This window comes from Dipodomys ordii, unplaced genomic scaffold (genome assembly GCF_000151885.1).
Source record: "Dipodomys ordii isolate 6190 unplaced genomic scaffold, Dord_2.0 Scaffold13, whole genome shotgun sequence".
NCBI classification, from domain to species: Eukaryota; Metazoa; Chordata; class Mammalia; order Rodentia; family Heteromyidae; genus Dipodomys; species Dipodomys ordii.
The window spans coordinates 23327122-23348197 of record NW_012267229.1 but is presented as its reverse complement, the minus strand read 5'-3'; the positions used below and the strand labels follow the sequence as shown (position 1 = coordinate 23348197).

At 39.6% G+C, this 21076-nt stretch overlaps 1 protein-coding gene across 1 annotated transcript in view; it reads right to left on the bottom strand.

Moving 5' to 3' along the window:
- Window positions 1-21076, bottom strand: part of LOC105981524 (serine/threonine-protein kinase 4) — a 75611-nt gene that overhangs the window by 10988 nt on the left and 43547 nt on the right. The gene's annotated exons all lie outside the window — the stretch shown is intronic.

The following is a 21076-nucleotide window of genomic DNA, read 5'->3' as shown; positions in this document are numbered from 1 at the left end:
TTTACCTTTACATCATATATATATATATATATATATATATATTTGAGACAGTATTTATCTTTCAAAGCTCATCAAACTGTATACTTAAATTTTGTGGTCTGTCAATTAAATCAATGAATTTGACTTTCAAAACAAAAAAAATAAAAAATTGAGGGTGATGTTGTTACAGCCTTGAATAAATATATTAGAAAAGGATGTTTTAATACAAACTAAATTGTCCAGTGGGGGGAAAATCAAAATAAACTCACAGAAAGTGAGGATAAGAATATAATAAAAGAAAACAGCACAAATTAAGCCCAGTGCTAGTGGCTCCACACCTGTAATCCTAGCTTCTCGGGAAGCTGAGATCTGAGGAATGTGGTATGAAGCCAACTCAGGCAGGAAAGTCCATGAGACTCTTTTTTGGCACTAAACTAGAAAAAAAGCCAGAAGTGATCTGTGGCTCAAGTGGGAGAGCATTAGCCTTCAGCAGAAAGCTCAAGGACAGCTAGGCACAGAGTTCAAGCCCCAGGATGGACACAAAATATAAAAAAATTTCAAAAAGTAAAAATGAAGAATATAAATTAATTAGAAAACTAAAGTTCAATATAAAGGTTTGACAAAACCAAAAGCTGGTTTGGGCTACACATTTGTTAAATACCTGGTAAGTTTGATTTAAGAAGAAGAACAGACCAGCACTAGAAAGGAAAAGCAAAGTGCTATTTTTTTTCCTTCAGTTTTCCATTTCTAGAGATCAAACCTAGCTAGGTAAGCTCTCTACCACAGAGTTATACTCAAAAATCCTTGGTACTACAAATTTTAAAATCCAAAACTTTAATGCCAATATATGAAAAACCTTAGACAAAACTAGAATTTCTATAGGGAGTAACCTACATTAATGTAGCACAAAACCAAATAAAACTAGGTCTAAAAATTGGAACATAGCACCAAGCTAGACTTTGAAAAACATGTTCTCAATGCAGGAGTCACAGAGGATGAAACAATCTTTACAGACAGGGAAAACATGGTATTACTGAGAGCAAGGTGTTTTCTCTATAAGCAGGAAAAAGTAATGCCTAACTTCCAGCTCTGGTCACATACCCCACTACTAACCTAAATGAGTTCCTCCTGTGAGACAGGGGTCCAGAGAACCTGTGTGCACCCAGCCCCAGCCTCCTCATGATGCTAACTCTGCTGCCTGTTCTTGGTAAATCAGATAACAGAGACACCAGAATAGCCCTACACAGAGAAAAAAGAATCAAAGGATTGAAGAAAGAGCAAGAAAGCCAGGCATCAGTGGCTCATGCCTATAAAGCTAGCTACTCAGGAGGCTGAGATCTGAGGATTGCAATTCAAAGCCAGCATAGGCAGGAAAGTCCATGAGATTCTTATCTCCAATTCAAGCCCCATGACCCAACCAAAAAAGGGAAGGGGAAAGGGAAGGGGAAGAGGAAGGGGAAGGGAAAAAGGAAGGGGAAGAGGAAGGGGAAATGGAAGGGGAAGGGGAAGGAAAAGAAGAGCAAGCAGAAACCCTGCCAGTGCAACCCTGGTGATTCAAGGACCTGGCTACGGGATAATTATAAGAATAGTAACAAAAACATCAAACTCAGGCTTTAAAAAATGCATATTTAAAAATATGCCTCCCATATACGTTAATTTTATTTGTATTTCACCAAATCTTACAACTCAAATGATTAACCTGATTGTACAGATGGAGAATTTGAGGTCTGAAGAATTACATAATAAAATCTGTCTGAGGTTTCACAGTAAGTAAATGGCAGGGACTAAAATAAAATCTGTTTCTGTCTGAATCTGGAGGCGGCACTTTCAAGGAGACATCATCCAACACCTACTGTCAGGTGCTTCCCCACTCACTACCCCAGAATGTGCAAAGACCCCAGCAAAGCCCATAGGCTGAGCAGAACTGCAATACAAGAGGATCTTGATGTAGATGCTTGCCCTGGTAACAAAAAGCAAGACAAGGCTTCTAATTCTTACTCAAGCCAGATGATCACAATACTAAGGACAAGAGAATGTCTTTTTCCAGCTACAAAGTTGAAAATCCGCCAGGCACTGGTGGCTCACACTTGTAATCCTAGCTTACTCAGGAGGCTGAGATCTGAGGATCGCAATTCTAAGACAACTAGGCAGAAATGTCCCTGCAACTCCAATAGCTACTCAGAAAAAGCCAGACATGGAACTGTATTTCAAGTTACAGAGCGCCAGCCTTGAACACTAAGAGGCTTAGGGACAGTGCCCAGACCCTGAGCTCAAGCCCCAGGACAGGCAAAAAACAAAAAACAAAACAAAGCAAAAAACAACTGTTATCCAGGTTAGCGATGGTAGCTAACCTGCCAACTTTGTGAGACATAAGCAAAATTTCATGGGGTAGAGTTCCTAGGGGACAACTTTTGGCTGAAAATTTAAAATGTAATTCTCTTCAGAGCTCCTGAACAATGATATGAACTATCTCCCAACTTGCAGAATTCTCCCTCTTCTCAGAAATGATCGAGCTGGGTGTTGACAGCTCATGCCTGTAATCCTACGACTCAGGAGACTGAGATCTGAGGATTGAGGTTCAAAGCTAGCCCAGGCAGGAAGTCCCATGAGACTCGTATCTCTAATTAACCAACAGAAAACTGGAAGTGGTGCTGTAGCTCAAAGTGATAGAGCACTAGACTTGAGCAGAAGAGCTCAGGGACAGCACCCAGGCCCAGAGTTCAAGCCCCAGGACAGACAAAAATATTAAAAAAATTTAAAAAAAAATCAGAGTGGCCAAGAAAACATAGAAGGCAGGTGACCCTGTTGGAGACAGCAGGAGTAGAGCACATGTCCTTTAAGTCCCCTTTAATCCTGACGTGCTATTGCAGATGGGATTGAAATACCTAACTGAGAGGGCAGTGACTTCTAGGGATTCAAGGCATATGCTGATTTGTCACCTGCACTTCCTATGAAGCATGTGGAAGTGACCTTGGAAGAGGCCCTCCAAGAGCCCAAGGTGGCAAGATACTTCTTTGTAACTCCTAGGATCCATTTCTTAGGATCCATGTCTGAGTCAGTCTGTCTACAGGTGTGAAAATGTCTCCATGTAACTCCCTTTAACATATTAATTAATTAATCACTTTAAAGAGTTGACATAAGAGTTGGAAAAAAAGGGGGGGGGGGCACCAGGCTCAGATCAACTAGTGTAGCTCACCAGCAGAGCCAGGCTATGAAGGTTCTGAGACAAAGACGACATTCATATGCCATGTGGTTTTCTCAGAAAGCATATCTACACAGCAGGTTTCCCTGGCAATTTTGGATACACATGTCTTTTTATAGACTGCTATTCTTGGCCAGTTTTCTGAAAGTAAAAGAGTACAAGATCTCATTATACTATGAAGTACAAATGAATTCAGTCTCAACATAGTTTAAACCTGGCTTTACAGGAAAAATAAGAAGTTGAAACAAAAATAGTGTGCCCAGTCAGGAACAATTTAGGACAGTCTTCTCAGCAGAAAGAGCTCAGCATGATTACCTCTGTAAAGACCCATTAACATGCAATGGTGTTTACCCTGGCTTGCTGCAGGCACACATGGCACCATTGGGACAGAGATCTCAATACTGATAGTCTTCATTCATCCTTCTTCTAGCACAGGAGTATGGAAAGAAAAAAAGGTTAAAAGGAAAATAAGCATGGAGAGACCCAGAAAGACGGTAGGAAGAGTTTAAGAGCAGAGTCTTGTGGTTCAATTTAAATCTTGGCTTAATTCATTTAATGCAAACTAAATAATAAAATAAAAGCAAATATGAAGCCCCAACCCCTAACTTCTCATGGACAAGATGAAAACCTAATTTACTAGATTAGGATGATCTCCTTCTGCCAAAAATAGCCCCAAATACTAAATGCCAAATAAAAAACAGAATGAGTAAGCCAAACAAAATAATGTAATGGACAATAATGTGACCGTTAAAATTATATATGTGTATATATATATATATATATATATATATATATATATATATATATAGTTGTACACATCCTGACTGTATAACCTATGCACATCAGCATTTCAGTAGTTGAGGTAGGAGTATTATGAGTTCAAGGCCAACCTGGGTTCTATGTAGCTTTAGTGAGACTCCTGACTATAAACATCTTATTTAAAAAAAAAAAAACAAAGTCACTGGGCATCAGTGGTTCAAGCCTGTAATCCTTGATACTCAGCAGGCTAAGATCTGAGGTTTGTAGTCAAAGCCATCTCAGGCAGGAAAGTCCATAAGATTCTTATCTCCAATTAACCAGCAAAAAGCCTGGAAGTAGAGCTGTGGCTCAAGTAGTAGAGTACCAGCCTTGAATGAAATAGCTAAGCAACAGTGCCCAGGCCCAGAGCTCAAGCCCCAGTTACCAGCACCAAAAAAAAAAAAGGAAGGAAGGAAGGAAGGAAGGAAGGAAGGAAGGAAGGAAGGAAGGAAGGAAAAAAATGATCAAAATATGGTAAGTTTAAAAAATCAAGAACTATTATACATTCAAAATTGCTTCAGCAGTATAAAATAATACATTGAGTATGTAAATTATGATTATTGGTGAGGGGTGGTAGAATTATAAGAAACATTTTCTTTAGAAGCTTTCCTGCAACCCAAGCTTTCCACAATGGGCTTTTTAAAATTTATCTGCATGCAGGGCTGGGAAAGTGGCTTAGTGGTAGAGCGCTTGCCTTGCATGCCTGAGGCCCTGGGTTCGATTCCTCAGCGCCACATAAGCAAAAAGAAAAAAGCCGGAAGTGGCACTGTGGCTCAAGTGGTAGAGCACTAGCCTTGAGCTGAAGAGCTGAGGGACAGCGCCCAGGCCCAGAGTTCAGGCCCCACAACCGGCCCCCCAAAAAAAATTTATCTACACACACACACACACACACACACGTATAGATATTAGTAGATATATATATATATATATATATATGTATGTATTAGGTAGAAAAAATAGCATTGTTAACACCCTAGAAGTTCAAACCAACACTAAAATAGAAGAAATATCACTTACTGTAAGCTGAGAATTGGTAGCACCTTCCTATAATACTAATTACTCAGGAGACTGAGACCGAGAGGATTGAGATTCGAAGTCAGCGTAGGCTGACAGCCTGAGACTTACCAACTAACCAACAAAATGCCAGGTTGTAGGTGTACCATGAGCAAGCACGCTGAGCAAGAACATAAAGTCCTAGATCAATCCCCAGTACCAGCATATACCCAAACAAAAACAGTAAAATTAAGTGCAGGCCAGGGACACCTAAATGTTTTACATACATTATATCATGTGATACTCACTCCAGCCCTATGAGCTAAGTGTAATTTTGTCCATAGTCCACAGATAAGAGAATAGATAGGTAACAGAGATGATCGGATGAGCTATGAATCCTACAGAATGACTCCAATGGAGTCATGAACAGAATATCACTGTGTATTCTACCTTGACCACGATTGCAAAACCTACCTCCCTACCTACAAGTGTGACTGAAAAACAAGCCTCAATGCCAAAGTCTATTGTAAGAGGCACTAGAATAACTGAGGAGATGTGACTACAAAGGAGGACTTTACCAAAATCCTAAGATACTCAAGTTAAGTGACATGAACTAAAAAGCTCTCACTGAAGCTAAAATAGAATCTGTCACCAAGTATCATTGTGTTTGAAAACATGACAGCAAAACAAGTTCAATCCACTAAATGTCACAAGAGAAAGCCAGAGATAATTGTCCAAGATCCTAGTACCCACTTAGAGAATTGTCAAGAAAAAAAAAAAAAGATAAAGACACAACTACTAGAATTTTCCCAGGAAGGAAGGAATTTGCTTCCCAAAACATCCTCCAGAAACAAAAGGCATGCACCACTAGGAAAAAAGAATAGAACACAAGAGAAAAATAAAAGGCATTGTATTTAATGCCAAATTATATAATCTGCACCTAGTCTCAGAGGCCCTCTTTACTTTTTTTTTTGTTTCAATCCAGTACTGAAGGCCTTTTGGCTAGAAATAATCAATTTTGTTTGGCAAAAAGGTATTAAGACACAGAAGTACTCTGGATCAAATTCTGTAGAATCAGCCTATTTGAGATACATTAAGGTCACTGCCAAAACCAATATGGTGTTGTGTTCACAGTTCCTTTCTAGAGGCTTTTAAAACAGAAAAATACAGAAACTCAAGGTCTGAAGTGGAAACTTTTAGATATAGAAGAAGCTACTGAGATTTGGTAATTGTAAATTAACTGCTTATTTAAAAAAAGAATACACCTTAGTTGCTAGCAAAAGTGATTGATTACCTGTTAAGAAAAATATAAACCTAGATTGCTACCTTAGGCTGTACAGCAAGGCAAATTCCATATAGATTACATATTGAAAGAGAAAAAACAACAACGAAGGGTTAACATTTTTACAATCTCAGGATATGAAATTTTTTTCTAAACATGACATGGAAGTCCAGAAACCAAAAAGAAAAAGCTAATAAATTAAAATAGATAGTTTAAAACACTATATAAACATGGTTTCTGAGAAAACATCTTTATCACATTTCTGAAAGGTTCATAATCTTGATATATACATCCTGAAAATCATTAAGAAAAATGAAATTTCTATTGAAAAATAGCACCAAACAGAAATTCACATACCAAAAACAATAGAGAAATATGACAATATGTACAATTTCAAACTAAATAGTGTGACCTAATAATTCTACTCACAGGAAGTAATTCTATAGACTTGCTGTGCAAAGATGTTCATTAGAGAATTAATAGGATTATAATACGCTATATACTGTGTCAAATTTTATAGATATTACATATTATTTATATAGTATCAAGCTATATATTATAAAATATTAACATAAATATTATAAAGCCTGGAGTCACCTAACAAGTCCATGAACTGAAGATTAGTCAAATCACAGGTCACAAGCAGCAATGTTTTCAGGGGCTTGCACAGGCAACAGCTCAACAAGCCAGTTAAAAACCATTCACAGGAGGTAATGGGATTTGTGGTCCATTGAAGATCTCATACTCATTTCTGTGGTTAAAATTACAAAAAAATTCATTGTCAGAGACCACCAACTAGCTCTCGCCTGGCCCACCCTCTCCATCCCTCTGGGGTATGTATGTAATCTATAGGCCAGGAACAAGGGCTGCTTGCCAATTTTCTCTGTAAACAGCGTGAGGAATCCCTTTACACTGCATGCTGAATGCTCAATGGTTCTATCAAGTCCAAGTAACCACAAGAGCTCTCTGATATGGAGTCACAGACCCTGAGGACAGAACCAAACCTTAAAGATCATCTTATCTTGTCTGCCAGGAAGCTTCCTTCCAGACTGTGATCTTTTCTTTTAAGCCCTGTTTAGGCTTACATAAAGAACTTAGCCGGGGAAGGAAGGGAAAGTGATGGAGAGGAAAGCCAGAAGTCAGGGAATGAAAAGAAGGCTAGGCCTTCCTGTCGGAATTTTGATTTTCATAAGCAAAAATTGAATTGGGAGAAGAGGTTGTAAGAATGAAAACAGGTGAACTCCTGCATATCATGGGCCTTCCATTTAACTAAGCATATGACTCATACTGAGACCGGGTGCCAGAGGCTCAAGCCTTTAAATCCTAGCTACTCAGGAAGCTGAGATCGGAGAATCGCAGTTTGAAGCCAGCTAGGCAATAAAATCCCCATGAGAGTCTTATCTCCAGTTAACCACTCAAAATTCAGAAGTGGCACTGTGGCTCAGGGGGCTAGCCTTGAGCACAAAATAGCTAAGAGACAGTGCACAGCCCCTCCTGAGTTCAAACCCCAAAACTGACAATTTAAAAACAAAACAAAACAAAAAACCCTCACATATTGACTAAAATACTAAGAACTTAGCACTATTTTTATATAAGTGATGAATTCATAGTACCACTGTGTTCCTTCAGCAATAAACTTCTGGACACCTGACACCTTCCTTAACCAGGCTGGCTTGGATAAAAATTGCCACAGATAATGTGATACATTGTATATGGTATTTTTATTGCAAGATCTTAATTCATCCCATGAACTGTTTTAAATTAATCCTAGAATGGTTGTGGTTTATAATTACAGCTTCAGCGGCACTTCCAAAAGTGGAAAACTTCCACTTGAATCTGGAATGGATCACTTCTTCCCAGTGTACAAGAATAACCTCATGCTTTGTCCTGCCTTATCTGGAGTAAGGGGGCTTGGGAGGGCTTAGCCAGTTTCCTGACTTTACTTGATTTTAAACACCTTCCCTTAAGACATCCATATCTGTTGGCTTTGCCATGATTTTCCTACAAAAATAATTGGAAGTGCATCTATAGTGAACATGAGCTTGCCTTCTTCTAGTAGTTGGTCACCTTCAGACCCAAGGGTGGTGCAAAATTCAGAAGTACAGGCAGAAGCATGGGACAGCTGACTTGTAGCCAGTCCCCTGTTCTCTCTTCCTCCTCCTCACACACACACACACACACACACACACACACACACACACACTTATTTGAGCTATTTTACATTAACAACTGTATCACTAGGATTCAAACTAGTTGAAAAGAGTATCAGGCTGGGAAGATGGCTCAGTGGTAGAGCGCTTGCCTTGCATGCCTGAGGCCCTGGGTTCGATTCCTCAGCACCACATAAGCAAAAAGAAAAAAGCCAGAAGTGGCGCTGTGGCTCAAGTGGTAGAGTGCTAGCCTTGAGCTGAAGAGCTGAGAGACAGCGCCCAGGCCCAGAGTTCAGGCCCCACGACCGGACCCAAAAAAAAAAAAGAAAGAAAGAAAAGAAAAGAGTATCAGCGTAGGAACTGTTCAGGTATTAGTTTCCAGGGTCAAGGATAGAAGGAAAGCAATTTGATCAGAGAAAACAGTCTGCTGAGGTTTCAATCAGTATACTTAAACCTAAGAATAAGAAAATCACAACAGAATTGAGCTCATCTTAAGTACTAAATAAAAGCTTCTCTATGTCAGGGATATAGCTCAGTAGTACAGCATTAACCTAGTATGAATAAAGCCCCATATCTGATTCCCAGCATTGCAAAATAAATGTTTCAAAGCAAACAATATTTGAGTTAGAAAATAGGAGCCACAATGTCAGGACCATTAACAAAATGTAAAATTAAGAATTGGGTTTCCTCCTACCTCTCTTTTTTTGGGCAGCCTACCTTATTAACCTCTTTTCCATTGCTGGTAGTTTATCCTCCTTCTCCTACCATAAGTGCTATTCATATACAGAAAAATGCACCAAATGCTCACTCTGTTAGTCACAAGGCTAAGTGCTTTAAAAGCATTTTAAAACTTAATCTTCTCGGGCTGGGAAGGTGGCTCAGTGGTAAGAATGCTTGCCTTGCATGCATGAGGCCCTGGGTTTGATTCCTCAGCACCACATAAGAAACGCTCACTCCAAAAAAAAACAAAACAAAACTTAATCTTCTCAGCCAGGCACCAGTGGCTCACGCCTATAATCCTAGCTATTAAGGAGGCTGAGATCTGAGGATCACAGTTCAAAGCCAGCCCAGGAAGAAACGTCTGTCCCTGAGACTCTTATCTTCAATTAACTACCAGACAACTGGAGGTGGCCTCCATCCTCAGATCTCAGCCTTCTGAATAGCTAGGATTACAGGTATGAGCCAGTAGCACACACACTTTCTTAAACTTTTAAAGGGTAGGAAGAATACGTTACAAATACTAAGCATCGTTTGCATGTATTACTCCAGCTATCTGTTTTAGGCTAACTGATGGATGGATGGATGGATAGATGAATGATGCTCCATTTTAAAGACCAACAAACAAAAACCAAGACAGCTAGAGGGCTTTTGAAGACCTTTTAATATTATCCTTGTCTGATGAAGAAGCAAGCCCTAGAAAGGCCTAGTTAAGGCCTCTAAACTGGTTACTGTCAGACCTGAGACCTGATTTCCAATGTACTGCAGAACCCACATATTAATAATACAGTAAGAATGCCTGGCTCTCTGCTAATGCTTAATATGTTTTGCCCAATTTCGATTTAGGGGATTCCTAACACTGCAGTTCCAATTCACGATTTCAACTAAGATTGTTCCAGTGAAGGGAGGGAATGATTTACATTTCATCAATCATATTAAGTCTAATTAACATGTTTCTACACACATAGATGAGCAGATATTACAGAATGAAAATCTGAAAGGATTTGGAAAGGTCAGCAAAGAATACACAAGGGGTTCAAATGACATCCTGAGCACCTGTGCCTTGTGGCTATTTGCCAAGTGCTGGGCATATAGAGAAAGAAATACATGACTCCTGAATCAGACACAAGCTCCCCATCAGTGTATATATAAGTCCCTGTGCAGACCAGTGGTGTTATATAGAGAACAATAATGATCCTGATATCAAAATATTAGATTTAAAGCCTAACTCTACCACTTACTAATTGCGAGTTGTGGACAAAGCATGTGATCTAGTGTCTCTAAGCCTTGCTGCATAGACAGGAGTTCTATCATGCATCTTATGCATGACAGGAGAAGTAAGGTGGACAAGAAATTCTGAGACCTACACATACTAAGTACTCATGCTGTCTTATCCTTCCCTTCCTGACTTCTACAGCCTAGTCTAATGGCTGCAAGTACTCCTGCCAGTAGGACATAAGCCCAGAAAATGAGCCACAAGGCAACATGAAGATTATGTAAAACAGGAAATGCATATCACTAATACTAAAAAAAAAAGTGCAAACTAACAGAGACGCCCATACTGATTAAACAACAGATAACAAGAGGATGAGATGAGAACTTCAGGAACAAGTGCCTAGATGAGACTGACAGGCCACACTAAGGCACATAGCAGCAGAAAACACAAGTGCTTCCTGAAGCCTTTGTTAAGACTCCTCTGAAACAGATACTTTTGTTTTCAGAGGTTATAATAGATCAAAACCAAGAGTGTGCTTAAAATAACAATGCCCTTTTTGTCAGTGTGACATTATCTCACAATGACATAACTATTCTAAACCCCAAGGTTATAAAGTAAATAGTAAAAGAACAAGCCAGGCACTAGTGGCTCACCCCTATAATCCTAGCTACTCAGGAGGCTGAGATCTGAGGATCACGGTTCAAAGCCAGCCCAGGCAGGAAAAGTCCTCAGGAGATCCTTATCTCCAATTAACCAGAAGTGGAGCTGTGGCTCAAAGTGTTAGAGTGCTAGCCTTGAGCAAAAAACAAGTTCAGGGACAGCACTCAGGCCCTGAGTTCAAGCCCTGCAACTGACCAAAAAGACAAAACAAACAAACAAAAAAACCCAAGAGAGGTGATTGAAATTAAATTGTTCCAACCAAGGAAATTATTTACCTTACGAATGAATAAATGTGGGGCTGGGAAGGTGGCTCAGTGGTAGAGTGCTTGCCTTGCATGCATGAGGCCATGGGTTTTATTTCCCAGCACCACATAAGCAAAAAGAAAAAAAGCAGGAAGTGGCGCTGTGGCTCAAGTGGTAGAGCACTAGCCTTGAGCTGAAGAGCTGAGGGACAGTGTCCAGGCCCAGAGTTCAGCCCCATGACCAGACCAAAAAAAAAAGAATGAATAAATGTAAAGCTTGTGGGTCTGTAGTATACTCTGAAGAAGCATGGGGCTGGGGTGGGGGCGGGAGGGAGTGTGGGTGGGAAGGAGCCAATGGGGAAAAAATTGAGTCAATAATACTCTTCTAACTTCATGAAATTCCCAGGAAGATACCCTGAAATCTGCTTTTCCTGATTAATCTTGTGTCCACCACTATTACTTTTAAATGATTTGTTTTCCTGGCCTGGAAAACAAATTAAGTACCTAGTCTGAGGCTCACAGCATTGTGCTGTGATTTTCACCTGAGAAAACACCCAAGAGTTAACAAAGCTAGGAACAACCTGGGGCTCTGGGTTCTAGACATGATTCTGGCATGAAGAGAGAAAAGTGTCTTTTAAACAGGTCTCTGGACTTCCATTTCTCCAGCTATAAAAAAGAAGTAAAAATGCTACCTTGTTCCCTCCCAAGAATACTACAAGCATCACTGAATAAGGCAACAATATGTTTTTATTCTTATCTGAATTAAATGTACCCATAACTGTATTAAATGCTAGTTATTAAGCAATGATAATATTTATTTCTGTTTTTTGGGGGTGACTCTCCTGGGCCTTGAATTCAGAGCCTAGGTACTGTCCCTGATTTTTTTTTTTTTGGCCAGTCTTAGAAGAATTCAGGGCCTGGGACTATCCCTAAGCTTCTTTTACTCAAGGATAGCACTGAACCATGTGAGCCACAGTGCCACTTCCAGCTTTTGCTGTTTAGTTAGAATTGAACCTGGGGCTTCATGCATGCTAGGTGAGCACTTCACTTAGCTACATTCCCAGCCCCTGAGATTCTTTTGCTCAGAGCTAGTACTCTTACCACTTGAGTCACAGATCCACTTCTAGCTTGTTTTTTGTTTTTTTTCCAGTCCTGGGGCTTGAATTCTGGGCCTGGGTGCTGTCCCTCAGCTCTTTAGCTCAAGGCTAGCGCGCTACCACTTGAGCCACAGCACCACTTCTGGTTTTCTGGTGGTTTATTGGTTTTTCTGCCCCAGCTGACTTTGAACTGTGGTCCTCAGATCTCAGCCTCCTGAGTAGCTAGGATTACAGGCATGAACCACTGATGCCCAACCACCTCCAGCTTTTTGATGGTTAGAGATAAGACTCTCACAGACTTTCCTGCCTGGGCTGGCTTCAAACCTTGACTCTTAGATCTCAGCTTTCTGAGGAGCTAGGATTACAAGTATGAGCCACTGGCACCAGGCAAGCAATAATAATAGTTCTACCAGCAAATAAAAACATACCAGAAGTCTGGACTTAACTGTTCCTTTGGCTTTTCCTGCCTCTGGATTATTGGCCATTAGCAAAGAGCTAATGACCTTTTTTTAAACAAAGGTGAAGTAAAATAATAAAATAAAATAAGTAATATTATTTTAATACATAGTGGACCATAAACAGATACAAACAGCCTGATAATTATCTAACACAATTTTACCAGGATTCTGAAAATAAATGTTGTTCAAATAATCCAAGCTACATTTCATTTGATCCTTTCTCTAACCCTGTGGGAAAAGTGAGAAAGGTGGTATGATGTTTGATGTAATACAAGACCACAAATCTGAAATTCAAACCAAAGGTTCCAGAAAAGGCGGCTAGGGCTGGAACCACCCCTCTTCTGTTATAATGTGATGTCCACTGAATTGGTTGGTGTATGTCAGGAGATACCCCTATTCTCAAGAAAAGTCACTTCACATACTGCTCAAACTTCTAGGCTGGTGACCTGATATTACCACCCATTGTACACAGCTGGCCACCTCTCTGTACTAAGGTATTCTATAGCACACTGCACACAAGCAGTGAAAGGGCGGCATCTACTGACCAGAGCACAGTGTTGCGATGCAAGTGCTCAGCTTCACAATTTTAAAATGATCAGCAAACACCCACTGTCAGGCAGTGAGAGGGATCTAGAAAGTGATACTGTACTGAGCAGTGATATAAGGAGGGAAAGAGGGACTGGAAAGTCCCAAAGCTGACATGAGTACTTTTGTAACCAATTTACCAGCCGCAGTACTTTCCATTTCTTTTTGAGGAGCAGTTTTGGTTTTTTTGAGGGTTGTGGGGCTTGAACTCTGGGCCTTAATGCTGTCCCTGAGCTCTTCAGCTCAAGGTGAGTACTCTACCACTTGAACTACAGCACACTTCTGGTTTTCTGGAGGTTAACTAGAGATAAGAGACTTCACAGATTTCCCTGCCCAGGCTGCCTTTGAACTGCAATCCTCAAATCTCAGCCTCCTGAGTAGCTTAGTATTATAGTTGTGAGCCACTGGCATCTGGCTTTGGAGCAGTTTTAAAATCAGTCCCTTTAGGAATGTGGTTTCTTTGGGAAAGAATCTCTATTTTGATATAGGGGGAAGATTTATATAACTGAAATTGACTCAATGGACAATGTTTCAAGAAAGGAAGGGCAGGTGTAGGGAAAGAAGCTGGCTTGCCTGAAGTACTTAATGCATTACCCCATTTAACTCTCCAAACTATCTATCCTTTAGGGTCTATCACACACTCTATCCTTTAGGGTCAATCTCATATTCTCCCCATTTTGCAGATAAGGAAACTGAAGTCCTGAGAAACAACTTGTGTAAATATACCGAGAAGATGGCAGAAGGGATTCAAACACTAAAAGCTTGGTTCTAGTGATCTTAACAGCCTGATGCAATGCCACTCAACTAAACCAGCATAACCCACTTCCATACAAAGCACTTCTAAACAAATATGAAATCTAACATTTGTCAGTCAGAAAAAAAATGTACAGAACTACCCAAACTGTGTCATTTCCCTAAAAATACTATAAAAGGCCATCAACTAGCTTTTGCCTTCAAATCACCTCAATCAATGCCTTTTCTCCCCATACTATCAGTTCATCAGTAATCAAACTCCAACAGCAAAACAAAGAAAGCAATGGAGATAAGAACCCCGACTTCCACTCAAGAATTGTCAGAGCTATCAAAGACAAAAGATGCTGATTTGTATTGGAAAAAGGTTCCATGTTATTTTTTTAAATTTCCTCTCAAAACTCCTGACAGCATAAGAAATACTACTTTCAGAGTTCTTTCTTTTTGTTTCTCTCTCTCTCTTTTTTTTTTTGAAATAAAGTCTCAGTGTACAGCCGTGGCTGGCTTTGAACTCTCTCCTCCTGCCTTTCAGAGTCCTAACAGAGATTCTCACTTTGGATGAGAGTAAGAAGGCTGACATAAGTCTTTTATTCTCACCTCTCACATCCAAGGAGTGTGAATTACTGAACTGTCAAGAGCCCATATAAGAGAAAAGGGGGGGGGGAGGAGAAGCAAAGAAAAGCTATTGAATAAAGGATGTTTGACAGCTCAAAGAAAGTAGGAAGAGAAGCAAACATGAGCACAGGGGTCTAAACCAGCTTGTTTTTTTGGTGGGGGGAGTGGGACATTATCCAAAAATACACAAAGCAGAAAGAACTGGGGACATAGCTCAAGTGATAGAACACATATAAAGCAAGTACAAGGCTCTGTGTTTAAGCCCCAGTACTGTCCAGAGAGTGTTTAAACAAATCAGATAACTCAAATTCATGGCTATATTTGCAAGACTGCAGGTATGACTTGAGCAGTATAGCATTGACCTAGCAAGCACAATGCCCTGAGTTCAAACAAGCTCTGGGCTAGAGCATGGCTCAAAAGCCCGAGGCCCTGAGTTCAAAAGAAAGGAAAGAGAAGAGGGAGATTTACATTTACCTCAGCTGAAAATTAAACCTTTGCTTTCTAGGTTAATAACTAATTTATATATTTTAAATATTTCTCTGACTCCAGAACCTTCTCCTTTTGTTTTTTGTCAGTCATAGGGCCTGAACTCTGGGCCTGGGCACTGTCCCTCAGCTCTTCAGCTAAAGGCTAGCGCTCTACCATTTGAGCTACACCACTTCTGTCTATTTCTGCTTATGTGGTGCTGAAGAATCAAACCCAGGGCCTCATGCATGCAAGGCAAGCCTCTACCACTGAGCCACCTTCCCAGCCCTGGAACTTTTTTGATGAAGAACAAACTACTGAACTTACAGTTGTTTTTCTTTTCTGACTTCAAATTATGACATAAAGTAACTGAACAAATTTGGTCCTGATTGTAAAGGGATTCAAACTTTAAAATGTCAGGATTTGATTATAGCAATCAGTAACCCCAGGCCCCAGGGACTGACTGCACTTTTTAACACTAACTTGGCACCATCTTGATACCTGGGGCAGACTAATAATGCTTGGCCAAGAAATGGACTGCTTACTCTCTTATGACATATGATGTTATGATTACGTTAGTTGTAGAGAATAGTTTATATAACCAGCAACAAATTGACAGAAAAATACTTCTACTCCTTGCTTTAAAAAGGGGGGGGGGCATAGTATGTACACACCTCTAATTCCAGCTATTTAGTAAGCAGAGATTAGAAAGACCTCAGTTCAAGGCCATTCTGGGCACAAAGTGAATGAGACACCCGTCTTAACAAGTGCAGTGGTTAATGTCTATGGCCCCAGATACTAAGATATATAAATAGGAAAATTTCAGTCTAAGACAACTCTAAGAAAAATGTGAGACTCTATCCAGAAAGGAAAAAAAAGCCAAAGAAAAAAGATGGGAGATATTTATGTATTTAGTTATTGAGCCGGTACTGCAACTCAGGGCCTGGGTACTGTCTTTGAGCTTTTTTGATCAAGGTTACTGCTCTACCATTTGAACCACAGTTTCACTTCTGACTTTTTGGTGGTTAACTGGAGATAGAGTCTTATAGCCTTTATTGCCCAGGCTGGCTTCCACTATGATTCTCAGACCTCAGTGTCCTCAGGTATGGAAATACACTTTTTTTTTTCTTTTTCTTTTTTGGTCAGTTGTGGGACTTAAACTGTGGGCCTGGGTGCTATCCCCGAGCTCTTCAGCTCAAGGCTAGTACTCTACCACTTGAGCCACAGTGCCACTTCTGGTTTTCTGGTGGTTAATTGGAGATAAGAGTCTCATGGACTTTCCTGCCAGGGCTAGCCTTGAACCGCGATCCTCAGATCTCAGCCTCCTGAGTAGCTAGGATCACAGGCGTGAGCCACTGGCCCTCTCCTATGTAATACTTTAAAAAATCATATTCTTCTAAATTGTAACCAATCTTATCAAGCAATGTATCTAAGTGTAGGGAAGCTATCAAGCTGATGGTGGAATCAAGTTTTCTAAGATTCTATTATGCTGAAAGTTTGAATTTTATCATTGGCAACAACTCCTCAGCTGTCTTAAGTTATAGGCTATCTTTTCCAATTTTAGAAAACGTGTACTCTATAGATCCCCAATTCTGAATAACCAGTTAGTATTTCTTTCAAGGAGAAATGATGCCCTGGAAAAAGCACTGGTTGATCTTATAGCTCAACTGCAAAGTGCTTTGCTTCAAGACAACCATGTATTTCAGTTACAGTAGAAGTGTTAGGTGCTAGTCTACCTTTTACCTATGTTCTAAAGTCAAAGGTTTATGTGAAAAGTTTTCCTATTTTCTAGCAACCTTGTTAATCTTGTGTTTTGAGTTTTGTCTCACTGAAACATCATCTCTCACTACCCTTTATTTTTGGTACTGGGAATAATCCCAAGGCCTTGTATGTACTAACTACATGCTCTACCAGTGATATACACACCCTTAGCCTGAAATGTGTATTTTTTTAAACTTGCATTTGTGTATGTACAAATTGTAAGGCTTGAACTCAGGGCCAAGGTGGTGTCCCTGAGTTTTTGTGCTTAAGGCTAGCCCTCTACGGCTTGAGCTGTCACAGATTCACTGCTTTTTTTGGTGGTTAACTGGAGTCTCATGGACCTTCCTCCTTGGGCTGGCTTCAACTGTGATCTTCAGTTCTCAGATCCTAAGTAGCTAGGATTACAGGTGTGAGTTACCAGCACCCAACTGAAATGTCAATTTTTGAGGAAATATCAATATTTTATATTTATATATTTTATAAATTACACACACACACACACACACACACACACCCTTCCTTTCTCCCTCCCTCCAGTCCTGGGGTTTGAACTCAAGACCTGGGCGCTGTTCGAGTCTCTTTGTGCTTAAGACTAGTGCTCTATCACTTGAGCCACAGTGCTACGTCTGGCTTTTCCTCAATAGTAGCTAGGATTACAGACATAAGGACACTGGTGCCTGGCTGAGGAAATATTTAAAATATTTAAATAAACTATTGTTTTCTCAATGATCCTTGAATTACCAATATTTTAGATATTTTTTTTTTCATGTAGGTTCACGACTTGGATCTCCTGAAGCAAACCGCATTAAAACTTAAGGCTTTTTGTGGCATTGGGAATGGTGAAATAAGAAGATCTGAGGTCTCATAAAAGTAATACTGCTCAAAAATATTATTTGATTATAGAGTTTTAGAGAACACTGCATTTTCAAGCACCTTTTCTCACTTTAATTACTATATATCTTAAACATTAAAAGGAGTTTGGGTGTTTTTTTTAACTTGGTAAATAAAGTAATTCAATTTTAGAAATGGGGTATTCAGTTTCAGATGAAAATTTGAAGCTTTGTCAGACATCAAATTCAGCCACTTTTGATTAAATTATTTCCTATTTGCCATTTTAGGCAAAAGGTTCATTTCTAAATAGCAACTGCATTCACAGGAAGAAAAAAAAAGTTTCATTTTATCCTAATCAAATACTGCTTGTCTGGAATCAGAAAGTGTCTCTATGAGATGATTGAAAGAAATATGTTAGCTAGTCTGATACATCCTTCTTTAGTTAAAAGAGAAATTCAGGACTTACCATTCAAAAGATTTCTAAAATGGGTGTGATTTATAGATGCAATAGTTTCCACATAGTCTATATACTGACATCTTCAATATGGCATGAAACTCAAAAAGGAAAATAAACCCCTCTGTACAATATCTTTACAATAAAATAAAATTTTAAAAAGAAAAAATTAAAAAGGAAAAGTAAAAAAGGAAAAATAATGTTAATGAAATATGAACATGCTTACCTAATTATTTATAATGGCCAATAGGAATGAAAGCAGAAACTTGTAAGAAGATATACTATATCGTGAAAACCTTTTTTTGGTCAATCCTGGGGCTTGAACTCAGGGCTGGGCACTATCTCTGAGCTTCTTTTTGCTCAAGACTAGCACTCTACCACTTGAGCCACAGCACCACTTCAGGCTTTCAAACCCAGGGCTTCAGGCATGCTAGACAAGCACTCTACTACTAAGCCAAATTCCCTGCCCCCTGTGAAAACTTTTTAGATCAGACTTTTGTGGGTTAGTCTCTAGGGAGACAGGTGCTCTCTTCATTACTGGGTGTTCTCCTCACAGATTTTGCTTTAGTACAACTAAGACATGGTTTCCAGGCAAGGTTGACACTGATGGTCTGGGAACAAGGTTCAAGACCCTTTTTTTTTTTTTTTGGTCAGTCATGGGGCTTGAACTGTGAGCCTGGGCGCTATACCTCAGCTCTTCAGCTCAAGGCGAGCATTCTATCACTTGAGCCACAGAGCTACTTCCAGTTTTCTGGTGGTTTATTGGAGATAAGAGTTTCACAGACTGAAAAAAAAAAGAAAAGATATTTAAGGGGCTGGGAAGATGGCTCAGTGGTAGAGCACTTGCCTTGCATGCCTGAGGCCCTGGGTTCGATTTCTCAGCACCACATAAGCAAAATGAAAAAAAAAAAAAAAGAAGAGTTTCACAGACTTTCTTGCCCAGGTTGGCTTTGAACTGTGATCCCCAGATCTCAGCCTCCTAAGTAGCTAGGATTACAGGCATGAGCCCCCAGGGCTGGCTTATCATTTCAAATTCTTGTGGCATTAAGGTAAAGAGTATATATTAACCATTTCAATGTATAAAGGCATTTTTTAATTTGATCTTTTGGACTATCTGATGTAGCAATTTGTGTATATCCTACTTCAATGTTCTTTCATTGATTAATACGGAATGCTTTTTTCAGGGGTGGTCATGGGCCTTGAACTCAGGGCCTGGGTACTGTGGCTAACATTCTACTACTTTAAGCCAGTGCTCTTACTTTGAGCTACAGTTGCACTTTCCATTTTCTGGTAGTTAATTGGAGATAAGAGTCTCGCAGACTTTCCTGTCCAGGCTGGCTTTGAACCACAGTCCTTACATCTTACCTCCTGAGTAGTTAGGATCACAGGCATGAGGGACCAGAACCTGGCAATATGAAATGCCTTTAAATGAGAGTTTAAAAACTTGAAATTCTGAAGGCAAAATTAGAATTTTACATAGCAGGATGGATTGGCTCAGGATATATAATTTATAGAAAGAATCTCAACTTCAATGCCTGCAAGTGCCAGTCAGGTAAGACTGGAAAAATGAAGTAGGCCAAATAATATGGAAAACTGAAGAGGCCATGCCCCACCGCAACACGTCCTTCCCTCCCACAAAATTCTAGAATCAGTGGCTTAAGTGGTAGAATGCTAACCATGAACATTTAAAAAAAACAAACTCAGGGACAGTGCCAGGTCCTGAGTTCAAACCCTAGGACCAGCACAGAAAAAAATGTTACATAAATACACTCCTCACTCTCCTTTTCCATCTCTCCTCCCTCTCCATTCCCTCCCATGTCCTCTTCTATCTTACTTCCTTTTCACTTTATTCTTTCCACAATACTGACCACAATGTGACACACTATTTATTTTCTATGAAGGATGGGCTTTTGCTATGTGTTCTGCTTACTTCTATATCCCTACAACAGTGTTGAGTACAAGATGGCATTCAAAGAACAGTGAGTAAATGAACAGATGAATGAATAGACAATACAGCAAATGAACCTGGGCCCTGACATAGGGTTAATGGCTAATCACCTAAATAAACACAAGCAAATAATTCTGGTCCTCAAAAGATCTCTATCCTATATAACAGCTCTTTACAAAAGTACAAGTAAAGTTAGGAAAAATGGTATCATTTCCTTTATGAAAGTCAACAGGAGAGTGGAGAGCCCAGACTACAAAGACCTCCAGAAGTCAAATACAGTAACTAACCTAAGTTTAAACACAAAATAAGTAAGGGAAAAAAGAGCTATGAAACTTCAGGATTTAAAAACATAAATTCTAAAAGGAAGTGTTTTTTTTTTTTTTAAGAAATGTTCACAAAAGGAATATGAAGTCTTCTAGCTTACTTTTCCACCATTTTTCTATTGTCTCCAATTCATTAAATCCCGATGCACATTACTAAGTATATGTGGTTGAAGGAGAATGTTCCATAGTATAGGAAGAAAAACACACCCTGTTTCTCATAAGAAACTTTGGAATAATTTAAAACTTATCCTCTGAAAAGATTCAGAATAATCCTCTTGGCTAAAATGAGGAGAATGATTAGAAAAAACATTGAAGATACTACAAAGCAATGTCAACCTCCCTTTGATCTAATTCCTAAACATAAAGTTATAATTCTAAATAAACTATTAACGACAGTTGCATCTTCATTTGATAACCATGTTATTTCTTTTACCATTAATTATTTTAAACTGAACAACAAAAAGAAAAAGGGCTGGGCTGAGAAGTTGGCTCAGTGGTAGAGCGCTTGCCTTGCATGCCTGAGGCCCTGGGTTCGATTCCTCAGCACCAC